The 21,248-nt window shown below is 39.8% G+C and overlaps 1 long non-coding RNA gene across 1 annotated transcript; it reads left to right on the plus strand.

Annotated features, from left to right (window-relative positions):
• Positions 1–2,705: 2,705 nt before the first annotated feature.
• Positions 2,706–9,898, plus strand: LOC145453472 (uncharacterized). Its single transcript, XR_013919787.1, has 4 exons — positions 2,706–3,563; positions 4,975–5,201; positions 5,480–7,362; positions 9,650–9,898. It is a non-coding gene; the product is annotated as an uncharacterized LOC145453472 (long non-coding RNA).
• The last annotated feature ends 11,350 nt before the right edge of the window (positions 9,899–21,248 follow it).

Raw genomic sequence — 21,248 nt, forward strand, 5'->3', positions numbered from 1 at the left:
CGGATTTTTTTGTGCGCAACCTAGATTTTCTGTGCGCAGAGACCGTGTCAGCACTGCGCATTTGCGCACGTACGCAGCTTAGAGGGAACATTGCCCCTGACCCCCATTATGTCATGGGAAATTCCATCACTACCTTTTATGTCTAAGTACCATTCACAGACGTCCCACACCTTTTGAATTGTGAACTAATTCCGATAATACACGATTCAAGAACTACGTAATGGCGAACGCACACTTATCTGTTTATGTATATCCGCTTACTACGCACCAAAATCGCTAACTTGCATATATAGTGTATACGTGATCAGATTTATTGGAAGAGCTGATGAAAGTGGTGTCTTCGAAAATGTAGGATATGAAAATATTCTCGTTGATGCTATGTTTATGAAACACGGTTAAGACTATTCGTGAGGTTCTTGATGCGGGTTAGCTTCGGACGGGTCCTTGGTTGTTAATTTCATTGTTAAAGAGTTTGTTGGGAAGTGAGTGGCGCAGTGGGCCAAGGGACACAACAACAACACCAATGGGCTCTAGTTTTAGTTTCTATACTTCGAAGGTTAAACTGTCAGCAGCACAGAACCGAAAGTGGGGACAAGAAAGAGTGGGAGTGTATGAGCGTGAAGAGTCGTCCATGAAACCAAACGTAAAGTCACGGAGCTTTATCAAATACACTGTCTTGGTGTACAAAGCCTGGACATGCGATAAGCGGCACCGTTGTCGTTGTATCATAAAAAAATAATGACCTTGTTGAAGCATATTGCTGTTTCGTGACTTCCGGTAGCGATTCTCGTTACTCAAATATGCGATATTGGAATCGCTCATGCGTACCAGACTAAACTAAAAGAAGAAAACTGTTTTCATGAGACGCACGCGATTCCAAATTCATATTTCTTCACGGGGTACATTATTATGCTCTGCAGGACGCGGCTTGCAAGGACTATATTCGGCACCAGCCATTTCGGCGCCTGGGAAAATTAGTATCGACATTTTCGTCCGACATGCGTTGGTCATTTTTGCCAACATTTTAACACCATCGACATTCATGGGAGCGCACTTCTGGGCGAAACTTTTAAGTGCCTTGCTCTATTCAGTGAAAATCCCATTGCTTTGATGTTATTTGAGGCAGCAGCAAAAGATCCATAGATTGATTTCAAACATTTGTGCTATTGAGTGTCCACCTGTAAGTTCGTATTCGATTTGTGGATACGGTAATTGGGCATATATTACGACAATGTTCCAAAATCTCTTGAATAAATAACTTTCACTAGTCCTGTTTCACGCATTCCAATGGGAGCTGTGAACCGTCATGGATCCGGATAACCGAAGCCGAATTTTAGTGCAAAGATCAAATCTGCTCTCAAGTCGGACGCCGGTTCCGCGTTTGAAGAGAGAGTCATTGAAGAAACTGCTCATCGTGTCTAGAACTATGGAGAAATGAGAGAAAATGTAGAATACACAGAATACTGTGCGAGAAGTATCGTGCACTGTAAAAAATAAACATGGATTTTATCATGGAAATGACATGACTTCCTCTTTCTCATGTTAATTCCATGAAAACACCGACATGGTTTTAAAATCTCATGTTGACATGACAAAAACTTCCATGATGGGACATGATGGGAGCCATGTCTATGGTTATCAAGTAAGAGTATCACGTTGAGCTTTAGTGATATCATCATAATTATCATCATCATCGTCACTGAGAGAGAGGAAGAGAGAGAGAGAGACAGAGAGGAGCGAGAGAGGAGAGAGAAAGAGAGGAGGGAGAGAAGGAGAGAGAGGAGAGAGAGATAGAGAATAGAGCAGAAAGAATAGTGGGGGAGAGAAAGAAGGGAATGAGAGCATATAGAAAGGAGAGAGAGAGAAAGAGAGAGGGGAGGGGGAGGGGAGGGGAGGAGAGAGATAGGGGAGAGAGAGTGGGGGAGAGAGAGAGAATAGAGCAGAAAGAAGAGGGGGAGAAAGAAGGGAAAGGGAGCATAGAGAAAGGAGAGCGAGAGAGAGAGAGAGAGAGAGGGGGAGGGAGAGAGAGGGGAGGAGAGAGATAGGAGGAGAGAGATATCAGACTTATTCTCGTTTTCACCATTGAGATGCTTTGACGATTGAGATGCGATAACCATGCTGTCCCTGAATGCTGCACGTTGAGCCGGATACCAGTTTTTTAGTCTTTGGTCTGACATGGCCGGGAATTGATCATATGACCTACCGATCAAGAAGCAGGACGCTTTACCATTTCACTATATCGCTATTTCAGCTGAGTGACAAGTAAACATCATTACATCCTCACAGGATATATTGCAATACACAAACATCGTGATTCGTACAAAGCTACATCATCGCACGCAAACATAGCCGTTCGATTACGGAGCCATAATGACTCCGGATTATCTGGTTACAAAACCAGTCATGCGTACAGTATAGCCGTAGCGTTCAATTCAAAAGGATTGCAAAAAAGAGGAAGTTTGATGGAGTTGGTCATTTCATAGGTTGTCTTTGTCAAAGTTGCAAAGTTTATGGCTTGTTGCTGTATTAAGCCGTGGATTGGATGGTAAGTATTGATGTATTTATTGTTCCTGTCTTCGTTGTAATATATCCTCCGAATCTGCAATGCGTCACTGGGTATAGTCGAACCTGAAGCAACTTAGTCGTATTCAGTCAGATACCGGTATATAGCGGGAACTGCCAAACGACTGCAAATAGTTTACTGCGTATCCATTTGTATGTAGTTGTAGATCATGTGGTAGTTGGTAATGCGTTAGTTGTCCTAGACGTTTCACAAGCTTCCTTGCTTTTAATTTGTACCGTACTGGGCAATATTAAAGTGAAGTATTTATCCAACTGGAGGAATATTCATCCTGAGGTGATTGAAAAAACTTCAGCTTTGAAAAATATGGGATATCATGCTATACTCGAGCCTTTGATTCAAGATTTGAAAACCCTAGAAACATGAGGAACTGATGTAAATTTGTATTTTACAGATATACATACTGCAGTTGTTTGTAATGTTACTCCTGTGCCAGAGTGGAATCGGTGGCAACGGCACGCACAACGTCACGCGAGCATTTATATCTGATCACGCCGATTAATGAATTATGCTGACGTCACAAAGCGATACTAGAGTCCAAATCCATAATAAGGCGCTTGCGCTTTACAATGAACGCAAGTATAAGCGTGGCATATACCAGGTTTATTTTAGCACATTGTGTCGTTTAATAAGTAATTCAGTATTGAACCGGAGTGAAAATTATTTCCGTCACGCGGATGAAATTCTCCAATCACGCGAGAAATTCGTTTGTCACGCACAACATGTTGTCGAAAACAACCACCGATTCCAGTCTGGCTCCTGTGATATTTGTGACATTGAAAATGAGGCTGCTGGAGATCATGAAGGAGTGATTACAGTGGATCACAGATCTGAGATAGCTGAAACTGTGAGAACTGTATTTCGGAGTAATATCGGGGACAGTATATTCAACTTCTATATTACGACGAGGCATTTGCGTCGTATGATCTCTCGACAATTCAAGATAAAGGAGTAATACGACTAATCTTGACCAACGATGAAAGTGAGTAATTATTACCACAAATAAATTGGTAGGCTACTATGCTAGGATTACACTCTTAACGCATATTCGAAGAGTTGTTTCGGGGTTCCGAACGACACTGATTCCAAATATGACCTTGGTGTTTTCAAATTGTCTCTGGTTTTGGTGATATCCCATGGGGTTATTTTGACGAACGTCACATTTTCACTGTATGGTCCAGATAAAAAAAAAACGGCTAAGAAATTAAATCTACTTGTTATACTGAACACTGTATTAAATCAAAATGCAGTAAAATAATTATATTTAGGGTAATTCGATTTACCGTAATTTTCCATGTATACTGCGCAAAATTTTCACGTTTTTTTGCCCTAAAATCGGGGGGGTGCGTCGTGCGTATTATACATGGGAACAACACGCTTGAAAAAAATCCCCCTCGATAAAAAACTTGAAATCACACCTATCTTCATTCTTCATGTTTGTTTCCAATCGCGCATCACTTTCAGCCATCGCGCGTAGTAATTAGTGGGAAGCGTGTATCCAATTAACGAGAGTCGTGTGCAAAAGCACGCGATCTCCTGCTGAGTTGGTTTGCCGTTTGTACGCGAGCAAAATTAGGTCACTAATAGACACTCGTGCGTGGCAATTCTCGCTAATTCATCGCGTCAACGACCGGCCCGAACAATCGCATACGCAATTTATATATACACAAGAGGCCATGTGCGCAAGATATAATCGCTTGCGTAATCAGTCGCATCTCCAACAGACCTGTTGCGCATGACATAACCGTTAGCCTAGGCGCAATCGCATCTATAATAGGCATCGTGCGCAAGATGCCGGTTCGTTGGCCTAAACTAACTCGCCGCCGGCGTCGCAGGCTTTGGCTACTATCGTTTAGAGACAATACCGTTAATTGTATAATGATTAGCAATCGCATCTGTAAAAGGTCTTCTCGTGCTCAAGATGCCGTGTCGCTAGCCTGAACTATCGCGCCGCCCGCCTCGCAGGCTTTGGCTGCTATCTACTATCGTTTAAAGACAATCCCGCTAGTTGTATAATGATTAGCGATCGCTGTGTAATGATTGTTCAAGAGTGACATCGCAAAACAGAATGACATCATATACGAAATCGGAACTATTCATGTACTGAAATGCAGGGTGCGTACTATACATGGGTACAGGCTTTTTCCCAGAATTTACATGCTATTTTAGGGGTGCGTATTATACATGGGGGCGTACTATACTTGGAAAATTACGGTATCATAATTGGAGTTTTTTATAGATTATTTCTTGAGAGACCACATCATATTTAGAGTGGTGCCCCTTTAATTTCAACCTTGCAATCGATTTCTTACAAGCACGTTGCTATTTTTGCGCTGAAGAGATATTTCCATGGCTGAGCCAAGTATTATCGTGACTCTTCTATACTTGTGCAGAGAAAGCTGTTTGCAAAGTCAACACATCTACCCTTCTGAAGACGAACTTAGCGTCGACGAGCATCAAAAGGAAATAAGTCAGAGTGAAAATAGAGGGTGTAAGATGAAGAGATGCTGCAAGATGGAATGAGAAGAACTTTTAAATCAGGCCGTGACAGTGTCGTAAATGGAACATCAGCAAGAATACTGATGGAGAATGAAGATCAGTTTTGACCCATGCTCCCTTGGTAGGTACAATCTAACGCAGTGGTTTCAAACACAACATTGCCATGATCGAGTCAACCTGCGACTTTGCAACAAACTCACAAAGAGTTCGTTTTACAGAATGCTATGATAGTACAAAACAAACTACATATATATATTCCTGAAATAATTTACGATAGTTGTGACATATCCTCGACCACAAGCCCGACCTGTGCTTAAATTGAGACTACTGATAGTACTAAAGGCTCCTGCAGACAAACTTAATTGATTAGCTATGATGTAAATCTGTCACAATGTTCAGATTTTAGAAGAAGTGAAAATATGTTGCCTGAATCAAGCCTGTTTGGATGTTGACTTGACCTCAAAGATTTTGGAAAAGACTTGGAGCTCTGCACTCAGTCTCCTGCAACCGCAAGAAATTCCGATATAAATTCAAAAAGTTATGGGTAAGTAAGATACTTTCGCAAATTTAGTTAGTTGGCGGTCAATATCTGTCGAGTAGTTCTAGTCGCGGATTGTGAAAGATGATTAGTTCAAATTTTGGTTGCGGGTTTCTTGAAGTGAGTAATTCTTGTTCCAGCTTCGCAGTTGTGTAGGTGCTTAATAACTGAAAAACACATGTCATCGCGAGGGTGGGTTGAAATCGAATAGCCTACCTGAGTGATTCCACAGATCTAGTTAGTTCAGGGATGGGCAATTATTTTTCTCTGCAGGCCACTTTAGTAATAGAAAGTAAGTTGGCGTGCCGAGCCGAGCCAACATGTTCAGCTATATTCTCCAGTGTATTGATTTTATTTATAAATGGAAAGCAGTGAATTACATTTTTAATAAATACGTCTCCGTGGATGTGTAGATATTAGATAGCCTAATGAGAAAAGTATGGTTAATTAACGAAATGAAAATTTATATTTATTTTCCCTCCTAATTCAAGATAATGTTAAACATGATACATTTTGAATTCTCTGTAATACGGGTTTTTATATCAATACATTAAAAGGTAGGCTATATCTTAACAGTGCGACTTGATGAAATTGACATATATATATCGGTTTCGGCCGACATGTGGCGGTACTTTTGGTCAAGATTTCCTCGTCGTTGAGCTTTTTTGCAGCACACTTCGCAGAGTCACATGTTAGCCGAAACGTCATTGTCAACGTCTTGGTGTGTCCTGACGCGCTAACGGCCGACGCCGAAATGCTGATCTCTACAAATTAGCTGTTCTTGCGGGTAGAGTGGTACCCATATTATTATTATCAAAACATCTAGTCACTATATATCGCGCGAAGAAAATTTGAATTAAGTTTCATAAATTATAGGATTTATGTCCATTTACGAAGTAATTTTTGGTGCTTCGAGCTCGGGCCCTCTCCATTTGAGGGGTCTGGGATGCGGCAGTTGCGGCCCTGTGTATAGTGCTCCATACCTTCTTTGCATTTCAGCTTTCGACATTCTTTTTATGATATGTCCATTCACCCTTTATGTATGATGAGGTCTTAGTCAAAACGCGCACTGACAATGGCAACAAAGAAGGTTTGAACCAAACTATACGGAAGGAGTAACTTATTGTGACTTATTGTTACGACTTTGCTACATTGACTTGATTTTAAATCTGGATTACGCATACAAGCTTGGGAGGGACGTACGCTATGTAATCGCGATATATTATTGAGCAGGTTTCAAAGTAAATCAATTTCCATTCCAGCTCAGTTTATCCAGCTTATGGTTTTATTCAACAATATTCAAAAGTAGGTTTTATGTTTTTAATTCCAAAAAATGGCCACACGTGCTTCTCAAAATAGCGGGGCTCACTTTGCCCATGGCTGAGTTCGATGTATTATAGTTCGTTAGTTGCGGATTTATAAAGGTCATAACTTGGTAGGATATTATAGAAATAGGGTATTTCAAGTTGCCGATTTTAAAAACTGTCTGGTTCCTAAGGCAATGTTGAAATTTGCATATTTTTGCCACGCCAATATTTGTAGTTCACACTACACAAACTGTAACTGCATTCATTTAATTTTTGTAACTGCATTTATTTAATTTTTAAACCGTTTTTTTTTTTCTCGAGTGTTTCACTTGAGCTGATCTCTCACTTCTCATTCAGGTGATCAGAAATTGGACCGGGTGGTCGGCATCCCCACCATTTTCAATGAACGCTTCGACAGCTTCCTGATTGTGGATAAGGTGAGTTGTTGATAATGGCCAAAACTGGTTTGCTCAATAATACTACAAGACAATACTACAATAATAATAATAATCCTTAATTCAGATTCAAGTGCTCGAATCATTATGCCCAGCCCTACAAACAATATGAGTTTAGTGTGCGCCATTGCCTCGCGGGAAAACCAGTCAAAAACCACTGATATTGTTAGTTGTGGTTCAGTTCGTAAGCTCCTGATTTTAAAAGGTTGCTAGTACTAGTTCTAGTATCAAATTTTAAAAAGTTCTAGGTATAGTTGTAAGTTATAGTTATATTTGTGGATTTAAATAGTTGGTTCGTGGTACAGAACTTGAATATAGCTTTCAATGCAACATCCATTGTAGCAGTATATTTATTAAACTCGAAGACTTTTCGGGTGCCTCTTTTCAAGAGTTATCGGCACACTGAAGGGATTTAAACAGGTTTAAAAGCAAAACCAAAAAGGCAAAGTATGACGCAACAATCAAAATCACAGACCATGAAATTCGCATTGTATCAATGGCAACAATAACAAACTACGAAGTATACGGACATACGGTACTATAGTAGCAGCACAATTTGTAAATAAACAATTACACGCACGGAACAACACGCACTAATGAGAAATTTGTAGGTTATAGAGGAAAACTTTCTGTCTACATAAAATAGGTTTGCTCAACTGAATAATAGTAGACTCCAAAACTTTTAAATGACAGTGACATATTCTCATCATAGTGCTATGCACAGGCAAGGTTTTCGCTCAGATGCTGACCGATTGACTATTGGCTATTGGCTATTGACTATTTGCTATCCGGACCACATATTAAAATGCTCCATCTCTAGGGTACTGAAAAAATCGGATACAGCTCCAAAATATGGCCCAGAAAAATGCCCGGCATTTTTACACCTACCTTGGCTAGGTAACGTGTCTAGCCGATTTGAAAAGCTTATTAAATTGGCTGTTCACCGTTGCTATTACAGCGTTAACACGCATGTAGTGTACACGACGAAACCCTTGTTACCCAACTCTCGAAAAGATGTACTTCCGGCCTTTGATGCAAGTAATGTTGTTTACCAATACAAGTGCCACTGTTGATAGTAGGTATGTAGGACGTACATCTCAAAGATTGTTTGAGCGTATTAAGCAGCATATCCCAAAATTGATTCGGTCAAAAACATGCGCAAATGATCGCACGGAGCTCGCACGTCGGTGCAAATTCGCTGCAAAAACAGACTGCTATGATGATTACCAAGCATATGCTTCGTCAATCGGTCAGCATCTGAGCGAAAACCTTACCTGTGCACAGCACTATGAGGACAATATGTTCACTGTCATTGCGCAGGGTAGGTCTGTGTTTCATTTAAAAGTGTTGGAGTCTACTATTATTCAGTTGAGCAAACCTATTTTATGTAGACAGAAAGATTTCCTCTATAGGCTAACCTACAAATTTCTCATTAGTGCGAGTTGTTCCGTGCGTGTAATTGTTTATTTACAAATTGTGCTGCTACTATAGTAACGTATGTCCGTATACTTCGTAGTTGGTTATTGTTGCCATTGATACAATGCGAATTTCATGGTCTGTGATTTTGATTGTTGCGTTGCGTCATACTTTGCCTTTTTGGTTTTGCTTTTAAACCTGTTTAAATCCCTTCAGTGTGCCGATAACTCTTGTGAAGAGGCACCCGAAAAGTCTTCGAGTTTAATAAATATACTGCTACAATGGATGTTGTATTGAAAGCTATATTTGTGGATTTTGAAAATTGAGTAATTTTAGTTACAGTTCTAGTTTTGAATTTTATAAGGTGATTGATTAGTCCTAGTTTTAGTTTTACTAGCGGATTTGAAAAAGCGAGTAGTTCTGTTTTCGGAATTCCCAGAAAAGACACAAACAACCTTTGGCCGGGTCGCAATCACCAAAGTTGAACTCCGTCACCAAAATACAAGTTTTCAAATCCTAGATTTACCGCCCATCCGTGCATTTATCCATCCATTTATTAATAATTGGATAATCGTAGGCCGTAGCATCAAATAGTATAGTGGTGCAGAGGTAAAGGAATGGTAGACTGTGCATGTGTGCATACTTGATATTGTCAAGTGAAAAGTAGATTTTGTACATACCGAGACAATTCATAGACGAGGTCATTGTAATGAGGTGCTAATAGATTTTTGTCATCTTAACTGGCTGTGATTGATACAACTTTAAACCACCTTGGAAACTATTCATATGTATTCTATCAACCCGTGTGCCTTGAATAGTGCATGGATGGTAATGACATTTATATTCATTATAGGATCCGAAGAATGTCTACCCGACGATGAAGTGCGATACTCTTCAGAAAAAGTGGACAATCCATTTCGTTGGGGAATCTGTCGATGGACTAATGAGTTTCCATCATACAGTGGCGACGTATTGCGTTTTCAACATGAAGTTTGCGCCAGCGTCAGCGAGTTCATTGAACTTTTCGTAGATTTTCTTGCAAACATTCCAGATGTCAAATACAGCTAAATACATCTAACCACAGGGTATGTGTACATTAGTAGAGGTGAAAGGTCAATTTGAAGCATTATTAGGACATGGGTAGGAACATGGATGTCAACAGGTCTACATGGATGTCGACAAGTTATCATGGGCCTTTTCCATGTCAACATGACTCAGGTGGGACCAGGTCTGGACTATGGGTACACCCATGATTATTTTTTACAGTGTGCGCCGGCCTATACCATAAGATTTCTAATCCCAAGTCAGCCTCAGAAATCAAATATAGGGTCTCTGATATGTTGATTTGGGAATTGGAACAGTCAACTATAGTTATAACCTATAGCCGTGGTATTTTTGTTGAAAACTTGTTGACACAATCTCATATTTCGTCTTTGCTAATATTCTATTTGTACATGCCTGAACATTGAAATTTGAAGCCATATAGCTTTCGTAATACGATCGTCGAATACCTAAGTACAAGACAGCAATTGTGTATGTTCAATGCCCACTGGAATTTGCAATAAATAACCAATCAGTTTTAACTGAATAATGAAACCGTGATTCGGTAAATGTATTTATCGGCACTATACGAGTGTACTGTGCAATGTACAACTGCAAGCCTAATAAACCCCCGTTCGTCATACACTTAATAACCGTAAGAACTCACAGTACTTTGTGAAGTGATTAATCATGCTAATAGGTGTTTCAAGTATATATAAATAGGCTTGCAGAGCAAATATGTTGCTGCTCACAGCCGAATAGTTGCCGAAGGCTGAAAGTTCAAAAAAAGCGTGACTTCCTATACTGCAATAACACTAGTTTTACGGCATGCATGTTACACAATCACTATAACTATATGTGCGTGGATGTAGGACAATCTAATGCTAATCCTTCTGTCAGACGTTGTCGATCGTGTTGCAGTCCCTAAATTATCGCTTCCTTATTTGTAGAATGAATGCGATCGAAATTAATAAAGTTGAAATCAATGGTTAAAACGGCAGTGCGCCTTCCCTTGTCTACGTTTCTAATGAACAGTACAAAACTAATGCGTCATGGGGTCAGTGAAACCAATCATTGAATCCCAAACAAATATGACGGATCGACAAATTTTATCGTGAAACCTAACCACAACTTACGTCTGCGAGTTGCTCGATACTCGCGTCTTGAGGAGCTGTAGGCGAGACTCACAGCGATAATCGAATCATCACAAATGCTGTCCTCGCGATCCATTGATGTTTTGTCATAATACCGATTGCCAAGCGTGCGTAATCTATTCGTATTATTGGTATCAAAATGTTATTTGAAGATCAACATAATGTTTTGAATAAATACTGATCATATATAATTGCGGTACTGGGATATCTTAATGCTCACTGCTCAAATATCGATACAAACAATTGATTCGACTGCATAAATCAACAAATGATGACAAACGGCAAATTTCAAGAAGCACAATGACCATATGGAAATAGGATACAGCCGCATAAATATCACAAGAAACTGCAGAAACTAAAAAAATAAGCTTATTGGGAGTTACAGGTGATCGATAATTTGATTATATTCTAATCTCATTTTATGCTCAATCTTACTCCATTTAATTATTTCTTTGTGAGCAGGCCTGGTGCGAAAATCCATTTTTCGGAGTAGCCTAAATTTCCCAACAATTTCCGAACCTCCCCAACAACAACAACAACGATCATTGGGTTATAATTTTCATCTGAACAAGTTACACACAATGTACAATGCGATAAGACACAATGCGATGTAACGAACAGATAGGAGGATGTCGAACGACACGCATCAGTAGTGATCCTTTACTCTAACATCCACATCGCCCTAGAGTGCCCGATGTCACAGTTGTTTTCGATGTTGATCTTTTTTGAAGCCGCGGTCCTTTCTACTAGTTCTTTCAATCCCTTGTGAGTGCTTTCATTCTTCGGGTCTTTTTTCTGGGCTTTTTTGCCGCCGTAAGAACGGCGACAGCGGGGGAAGAGGAGCCCAGATCAACCTCCGATGGGAATCGAGCCCGATCCACCGGCTTAATAGGCGCTTATTGTAACCACTACGCTATCTCCTCAACAACTTAATACGATTACGGAAATTAAATATGCAGAAAGTTTATGAAATCACGAAGCCTGAAAATTTGAAATATGAAATAGTAATGTTTTTTAGCGATTGGAATGCAAAATGCAATATTACAATACAACATTCAAGCTGTTTTACTTTCCCAACATCCATCAGCATAGCGTACTGAATAATAAGTATATACCCATTGCTTGCAACGTCACACTGAATCAACCCTAAATCAACATACATTTCAGCGTTTTGAAACATCAACACCGCATGATTATTATGAATTTGGCGACATCACAGTATTTTATCCACACATCTAACCAGGTAGTCTCACGTATGAAACACTATCTTCATCGGGCGGATCGCATACCCTTTTTTGTTACTCTTGCTAGTGTCGTTCGACATCCGCTAATCTCTCACTTGATGTAAAATAACATCTTCCACTATCTACCTAAAATATGCGCATTTCTCCGCGGGGCTTTTGGATTCACAAGATATACAAAATTGCAACTTTCTCACGCCAGTATCCTGACCTAGATGTCGTGGTGACCAAGGTCGCTCGACGTAAGTTTTGGAATTGTGAATAGATGACTCCCAAGGCGACATGTCTGCTTACTGCGACATTCTTTTCGACCTTATCGCCTTTATTACGGCAGCCAAAATAGGAATCAGACTCAAATTCATCGACCGAGACAAATATACAATAAAGTCCATCGCAACCGAATAAAAAAAATTCCTATTTAATCTCAAGTAAAATCCGTTCACATGATGTCGCTTCAGAACAACAGTGTGTGACAAAGAACTCCATGTTTCCAACCTTTTACAGTTTACATCACCGATCATTCTCCCGGGGCATTTATTGACTTAAATATGTCATTGGACTTACAAAAAACGATCATAGATTGCCAACCTACACCGATCCGATATACCATCAGAAAGTTGAAATTGTTGTCGATGATTTATTTGGTTATCCTGAGAAACCCATTGCGGAAGGTGATGGTGTTATAGAACGTGTTCTTGATTTCACCAAAAGAAACGATTTGTTTCGATTGCATACCAAGGCCCTCACATGGTGGAATTATCGTCTGACTGGCCTTCACAAATTATCGAATATACTCGTCACGTCACACGATCTTTGAAACGTAGTTACATTGCTCTTACTTCTTAGTTTACTAGCGTTTCACAAGTTGGCGATGCACCTATTTTTCCACCTGAATGGATGGATGCTCATCGAAATATCATCCTTTATTGTTGACAATGTCTTCAAATTTCATAGTTGAAGGAAAAGTAATCTCTGTACGGGTATACACCATACAATATGCAATATGCATTTACGTCCCAGACTCAACCGCAAAGTCGGCGGATCGCATCAGGATCGCATGCAGTGGTGAATAAATTCAATCCAGATAAGCCAATGAAAAAGCTTCTCCGATAGAAACTTGCGTTCTCGTTTTGAGCAGAACGTGACATAAAAGATTCGATGTAAGGTGAGATAAATTACAAGAAATGATGTCTTCATACAGCTTATATTAGGGATGGTGTAAACGTGAGGTTCACGTTCGCGTTCTGTGTGTGAACCTCGGAAATTTAGAGGTTCACGTTCACAAACGAATCTTTGTAGGTTCTGGACTGTGAACCTTTTTCATATATCACCATTTTTCACGTCTCAATAGCATCTTTCATTAAAATTCTTTGCATTTCAACTTCGCCCTATTCTATCCATGACCCTCGCAGCATAAAAATAAACATCATTCAATGGGCATGCACCCGCCAATCTCAAATATTTTACTTGCTTTGTTACAAAAAATTGCTCGAAATATCCAACTTTTCCTTTGTGAATATTTAGTGACTTTCCGCTGTGAGTTTGACCCGCAATCAGACAACACTCAAGAGCGAAATACACTACATGTAGCATGTATAGGTAATTGGCGAATGATGCTTATTCAACCAATCAATGAAATTGGTGTCGTTGTCTAATGTAAAAATCTAGCAGGCTTACCGGGTCAATCTTGATTTCATATGTTTATTGCATCATGAAAAAAAACGTGCGAATAGAGTGTTGGCTACTGCTGTGTAAATTTTTAATGGGGCAATATCGGTAGAAAGTACAGAAACTCGTTTTACACTTCGCTCAATATCAAGCAATATCAAGCAATAGCAATACTCGGACGCCGAATACATTGTACGGTCTAGCCTAGACCGTTGAGGCGTATATTTCCTCACAAGTCCTCGTCAAAATTGTTGGCAAAGCGACGGAAGATATTGATTTTATGGGACTATTATATCATTTGATTGACCCAGTTGATACATTTGGCGTCGTTTAAAACGTCAATATGTACTTCATCATTGTGACATCATGTGGTCAATAATATAAGCTATCACTTCACAGAAATGTAGGGCTGAAATCAGCAATATGACGTCACGTGACGTCATGAGGTTCACGTTCGCGTTCACACAGCACAGAACCTTTCAAAAAGGTTCACGTTCACACGAACCTGAACCTTTCAGAGGTTCACACCATCCCTACGCTTATATATCCGCAGAAGGGTTGTAGCCGCGTATTATAACGAATAATGATGCGTTAACTTGGGAAGATTCGAGTACAGTATCTCTTGGCTTACAAACAGCGCCCTTGTTCTGGCCCTTAAACATTGTTATTAGCAAGATATGGCAGGCGATTTATTCGATCAATGTAAGGGTATGCGTATGAAGTATACATTGGTGATGTAATATGCAATAGTGTATCATTCTGCTCTCTGCCAAACGAATTGAAAACAAACGCCACAGGGCAATTAACAAAAAAGTAAAATTTTTCCCAAGTTGATCATTCCGTGAGGTGCAAATCGTGACAGCGACACGTACTGCTATAAACTCAGCTTTTACAAGTTTGCCATTTGTCGACAAAAACATTTTCGCAATACTTGAACGATAGCTTCGATGTAGTAGCAACCGGAATTTATACTAATCGCGCCCCATACTTTACCGAACACTGGCGATGTCGATGTCAGCTTCTGATAAGCGGTTGTTGTAATTCCTTGCTTGAAACGAATAATATGACAAAAAATGTTTGGCATGCCAGTTGGTAATATTTTTGACATATAAATATTTTGACACGCTTCATATTCGCAAGGTTGCCGACCCCTGATGTAACCATAACTATGCGTGCTTGGAGTGGCAATGTCCTAATAAAGAGTCGTCTTCTATTCGTTAAGTTTATATATATTTAAAAATTTTATTCCAAACGTGAATCACTCTCCGTAATTATATGAACGTCACCACATGTCACTGGTTGTTACCGACTGGTTAATGATGATGACCAACTAAAAAAATATTTGAGCCTTATGTGTGATTGTTGTAATGATACTATTACTTGAGACTTACATTTTTTGTATATTTATGTAATGTATATAATAAATATTCGATCATTTTAATACCAGGTAAAAGCTGACGTTTTTACTATTTTAGATAGTAAGTTCCACGTAATGATCGTGATTGTAACTAACCCTAGCATATATGCCCGAGTGCGGCCTGGGACAGATGTACATGATTTCAGATGCAGCCCTGGAGATGAAAAGTTTGCCCTCTCCGGGTTAAGGGGCAATCTACGTACAAACGTTTTGAAAAGAATTGCAGCTCACAATTACCATACTGCATACCTCCCGCAGCTACCATATATATCATCCTATCTCTGTAGTGTTCTGGGTTGCCTACTGTTTAGTTTTGCAACTATTACAGCACAGTAATAGTATTATCTTCTGCTTAATCTCTACTTTCAATTGACATGGACTCTGGTCAGTTTGACCCATATGTCGTATGTGTACTAGCAACCGTGTGTCCACTTCCTCTTTTGATTCCGGCAGCCGACGTATAATAAAGTCTCTGCAACAGTTGTTGAATCGTGTTTGCTCAACTACAGGTATTTTACATTACGACGTATGTATGGTTGCATTTCAAACAAAACATGTCTTACAGTGTTTCAAAAAAATGACATTTAAAAAATTTTTCATTTTTTTTTTCTTTAAAAGTTGTATATGTAGGCCGATGTCATAGTTGTGTAAATAATTTCGAAGAAACATGTAGTATGAGCATTAGCGTTGGGACCCCGGGAAATCCCGTTTCCGGGATTAATCCCAATGAAATCCCGCGATTTGTAAACAGCATCTACCAAGGCTTACGTAGCGCCATGTCTATATTTTGGTAATGAAGCAGTGTCACAAACTCGGCCGATTGTCTAAAACAGTGGTCTCAAACACGTCGGCATTTTGCATTTTCAAGTATTCGACAATATTTAACTGAAAAATATCTTATTTCGGATTTGAGAACTTAAAATTCACTCTAAAACCACTTCAAACACATGAATCGCTATCACATATTAAATCTCCGCTAGCTGCGAAAATAAAACGGGACAGCTTTCACGATGACATAATGCACTTGTAGTCTCGCATTGTGGCTAACTGTCTATAACTCATTATTTTGCCAAGTAAAACAATATTTTTAATAAAATATTTGAAAATATGACTTTTTCGTGGCAAACGTGAATATTACAATAGTGATCAGATTTTCACAATAGGTATTAAATGCCAGTCTGCAAGGTCCGTCAAATAAGGCCTATTTGGAAATACATATTATAGTATACCCCTATTTGATGCTGCCATCCGTCGCGCCATCAGAAACTACGAAATTGGCCCGCGAGCAAATTTGAGTTTCAGGCCCCTCCTCTAATCGATGATATACTCCTAATGCTCTCATGTTTTTGCGCCAATATTACAAGAAATAAATGTTGTCTGTGTAGCTTGTATGTGTATTTTACTACTTTTCTAATCCCGGGAAATCCCGAACCCGTGATTTCAAATTTGATCCCGAAGTCCCAACCCTGATTGATCCAACGGACGATTTACACTTGATATCGTGTACTATACTATATATGGTAGTGATTATGAAACTTTTTAAACCGATACCCAACTCTGAGTTTTACTTCATCTCGCGAACCGCATTGACATGAGCGCAATGTAATGTCAGTGGTACGTATTCACGGGCGTGTATGAATCGGAGAAGGCGCAGACAACTAACCAGTTGTACGCAATGCAGTTCTATGAAACATGTGTGACGCCTACGATTTCGAATCGGGGTGCATTATTTTCCACTGTAGGCCACATTTTTACTGCGGGGCTCAGATTGCAAGGACGAGACAATTTGGCGCCGAAACTTTATAAGACCAGACATATCAATAGTGGAGGTTTTGGCCCACCAGCAACAGTCATTTCGAGTCGAGGTTTGTTTCATCGCATTTATGCGGGGGTTTCACACCGCATTTTTGCTGCAGCCGCATGTAGGCCAAAACTTTATGTCTTCATGTGTCCCGGCGCGTGTGTTGTACACCCCTAGCTAAGCAGCCCAACGGTCTAGGATGTTTAGCGATACTAGGAATATACTGCAGACCGGCAAGCCTTCAATGATATTCAGTAGCCTATTCACCAAAATTGCCATATTGACAAATATTTGCAACTAAAAGTGAATATTGGATACTTCATTTAATGCTGCCTTTTGATAATAGACATGATATGCGTAGATCTATTGAATGTTTTCTGCCAGGCGTTGAAATACTAACTTCAGTCGATTACTTTTCAAGGAAATGCGAGTTTGCTGTTGCCTAGCCTTTTTTCTACTGCTAAATGTCGCTATAAATCGTACCGTCGAAATGTAACGAAATTTGTTCAAACGTAATAGTTGTGTGCTACTTTTAAACCGTTTCTTTCAGCACATGCAGTATTGTGACGTGCGCTCAAGTCCAGAGCATACCATGAACTCTATATACCATACACAAAAATGCGTTCCAAATTTCCAACTCAATATAAAATTTGATGTTTTCTTTCTATAGGGTAAAGCAGTGCTTTTCAACCTGTGTGACGGTTCGCACTTGTGCGAATGAAAAAAATTGCAGTGCGAATGACGAGCATGGTGCGAACGGTGCGAATGAAAATCCCGGATGAGTGCGAATGACGAAGGTGGTGCGAACAATGCGAATGAAAATCCCGGATGGGTGCGAATGGAAATCGTGAATAATAATTGTTAATTTTTCTAGCCTGGAATAATTCAAATAAACCTTATAAGAAATTCAAGAGCAGTGTAACTTTTGTTGTTGCGACGCAATTGCAAAAACTTGTTTAGCTTACGACGCACCACTAGTCGTAGCTCTCACAAGCCGTAGTGAATCAATATTTTCGCACTATAATTATTACGTAACCAAAGGCCTGGTTTGGAAGCTGGTGTAGTGGCAGACGTACACTCGTACAGTATATCAGCCCGTCTGAGCCTGCGGCAGGCTGGGAAAACGACGTTAAATTGACTTTCTGCTTACTTACGCTAAACAATCATCATACTTTCGTAATACCTGTTCGATTAGTGCGAGGCACGAGGATAATAGTAAATACCGTCATCACAGACTCCCATTTGCAGGTTACTGTAACGGAAATTTTACCCCTTCAAGGGTTATTGAATAATGGACTGCAAAAGGTATAATTTTGGGTCGACACGGTGCCAGAGCAATCTGTTAATATGTATGTAATATTTGTTGAATTTATTGCAAAAATTCTGCAATAGTTTTTACAAATTTAAGGTCACGGTGTTGGCTACTGGAGCGAATAAGCGAGACACGCAGAAAGTGTGGCTTTATCATGATAATTCAGGATAAGATTTGCCCGACTGGTTTTTCTGGAAAACATGGTCGAAGACAGTTGGGATGAACTACTGTAGGGACTAGGGATGTGCAACGAGCGAGTTCAGGTCTATGAGACTTATTCATTTCGAGGCCAACCCCTTCTGCGTCGGCTCACGTGAAGACGGAGAGTTTTGATCAACAAACGGCTGATAAAATGCGATGCCAAAACATAAGCGTCGACAAAACCTTGGCCACAAAATGACCTATACTGGATGGTCAAACCATTCGATATGGATGTGCTCCATTGACGGCACGGAATAGTCCCGTTCCTGCAATCTAATTAGACTAGGGGTGTCAAACTCAACTGGGCGCGGGCCGGATTCAACACTTCAGATCGCTCGCGGGCCGCACCCAAATTCCCCATTCCCGAAATACCTCAAAATCCATGCCTAATTTTACATTTGAATACTCCATTAACCAGCGTATATACACAGTAGTGTGTTACATTATATTACGGATCATAGGGATTCTATTCTAACAGCTCCTTTTATTCGCAAACGGTGGAATTGGAAATAATACCGTGATTGGGTGGATGAATAAAGTTATAAGCCTATAAAGCAGTGGCTCTAACGATGGTTCAAGTTGGCATATTTTAATGCTCCTTCGTTTTAGTGATATATTGGCATCAACCCTGCGAATGCGTTGTGATTGGAAACACGGACGTTGGAATTTGCTTCATTGTATTATATCGCGAATCGAGTTTCTCTAGACTCTAGAGTAGTGGTTCCCAACCTTTCTGTAGACACGCCCCTTTATGACAGTGAAAAATTTCGCGCCCCCCCCCCCCCCCCCCCTTATCGTCATATCACAAAATTCAACCGGGATGCTAGCAACCCCAGCAGATTGTTTGATGGCATGGAAGGTTGTGACTGTTGATAAGAGAATTAAAAAATAATAAATTCGGTCTATATAGAGAGAAACACGCATGAATTGGAGGTAAATCGGGTAGAGACCCCCCAGGTTGAGGACCACTGCTCTAGAGGCTGGAGACCTCTAATATATTTTCCATGAAACCTATATATAAGGCTTCCTGGCGTTTGTGAATAACTAGTTTTTGGTCCGTGGAATGAGTTCGCACTTTCTTGCCTTCTCGGAATTAAGTGTCAATGTCAGCGATCTGGTACTAATGGTGACTAGAAACCACAACACCGTAGTCTGGTGGTTATAATGTTGCCTATAAACATGCTCGACATGTGCTATCTTGAAGGAATATTTAATGGATACATTTCTTACTTGAAATCTCAACATATTTTAGAAATGTTTTGGATATGACAATCACTTATCAATTTACTCAGAATTGCTTCGAGGGCCGGATGAAATCACCTGGCCGGCCGTATGTTTGACACCCCTGTAGTAAACAGTAGTACAACTGCGACACGCAAAGGAATTTAATTCACCCGAATTTGAAATCGCGTGCGTCAGATATATTTTGTAGAGCTGTGTAGGATAGAATTGTGGTGTGCGCGTTCTGTATGTCACGCATGTCTATAAAATCATAGCATACTACTGAACTAATAAAAATGAATTCTTTTTCATTGCTGAGGCTCGGGTCGCAAGATGCCACAAAAACTCAGAGTTTGGTGGTAGTCAATAAAATGCTTTAACGTTATTAAACTGCCATGAATTCTCAAGTTAGATTGAGCTGTAGAGCAGAACACACAGTATCGTGAGTTTATTTGCTCTCACCACATACTCGCGAGACAGAAAATGGGAAATCGAAAAAAAGTTGGAGCAACGTATCATAAGGCAGTGTGCTCTAATGTGCCAACTCTCCTTGATCATTTGGACCTTATTTTCCAAGACAACAGCCTCAATACAAACAGGTGGGTTTTTCACCCATTCGACATACTGGATCCTCCTAGACCTTTTTGTCAGCTCTCAAAATCGATTTTTTTTTCAGCAAGCATTTTTCACTCGTGTATTACGCTGTATTTCGGATAAGAGTACTGAACAGACTTCAAGACCTGGCCATCCAAGCACTAGTAGAAGGGTTTTAGTGAAATAGTTGAAATTGAAGCGAGCGAAAATAGTAGCGTTTTTAATGAGACACTTGATAGCTTAAGATACATGGTAGTCAATTTGTTACTCATCTGAACAAACAAATGTTGTATTTTCATCTTCTTTTTGTACAACAATATTCGGTTAGTTAGTGCGAATGGAATTTATTTTACAAAAAAAGTGCGAATGAAGCTCAAAAAGGTTGAAAAGCACTGGGGTAAAGCATTCGACTTCTTGCATTTTGACATTGTTGAGATATAAAAGTATCACATAATTTGGCAGACCGGCAGGAAAGCTGCCACGCACCAGCAGCTGAGAACCCCTGATCTAGGATGACGTGTAACTGGCATGATATTCCCTGTTGAAGCATTGGGTAATAGATGCGAATCAAATATAATAATTTTTGTATTAATTATTTAAACAGATAATATTTATACTTTTCATGTCATTTTTACTATTATAGCGTCATAAACAGAACACTTGAATACTCCAGTAGGAATTGAATCACGCAGGTCCTCAATTTCGACCAGCCATAATTAATTCAATATTTTTGAAGATCGCAACGAATTCTACGTGAATGGAATGTTATTGCGGTCAGTTAAAGTCATCGATAACCTTCGCA

This window comes from Botryllus schlosseri, chromosome 13 (genome assembly GCF_051294905.1).
Source record: "Botryllus schlosseri isolate E-star chromosome 13, Bs_hap1, whole genome shotgun sequence".
NCBI classification, from domain to species: Eukaryota; Metazoa; Chordata; class Ascidiacea; order Stolidobranchia; family Styelidae; genus Botryllus; species Botryllus schlosseri.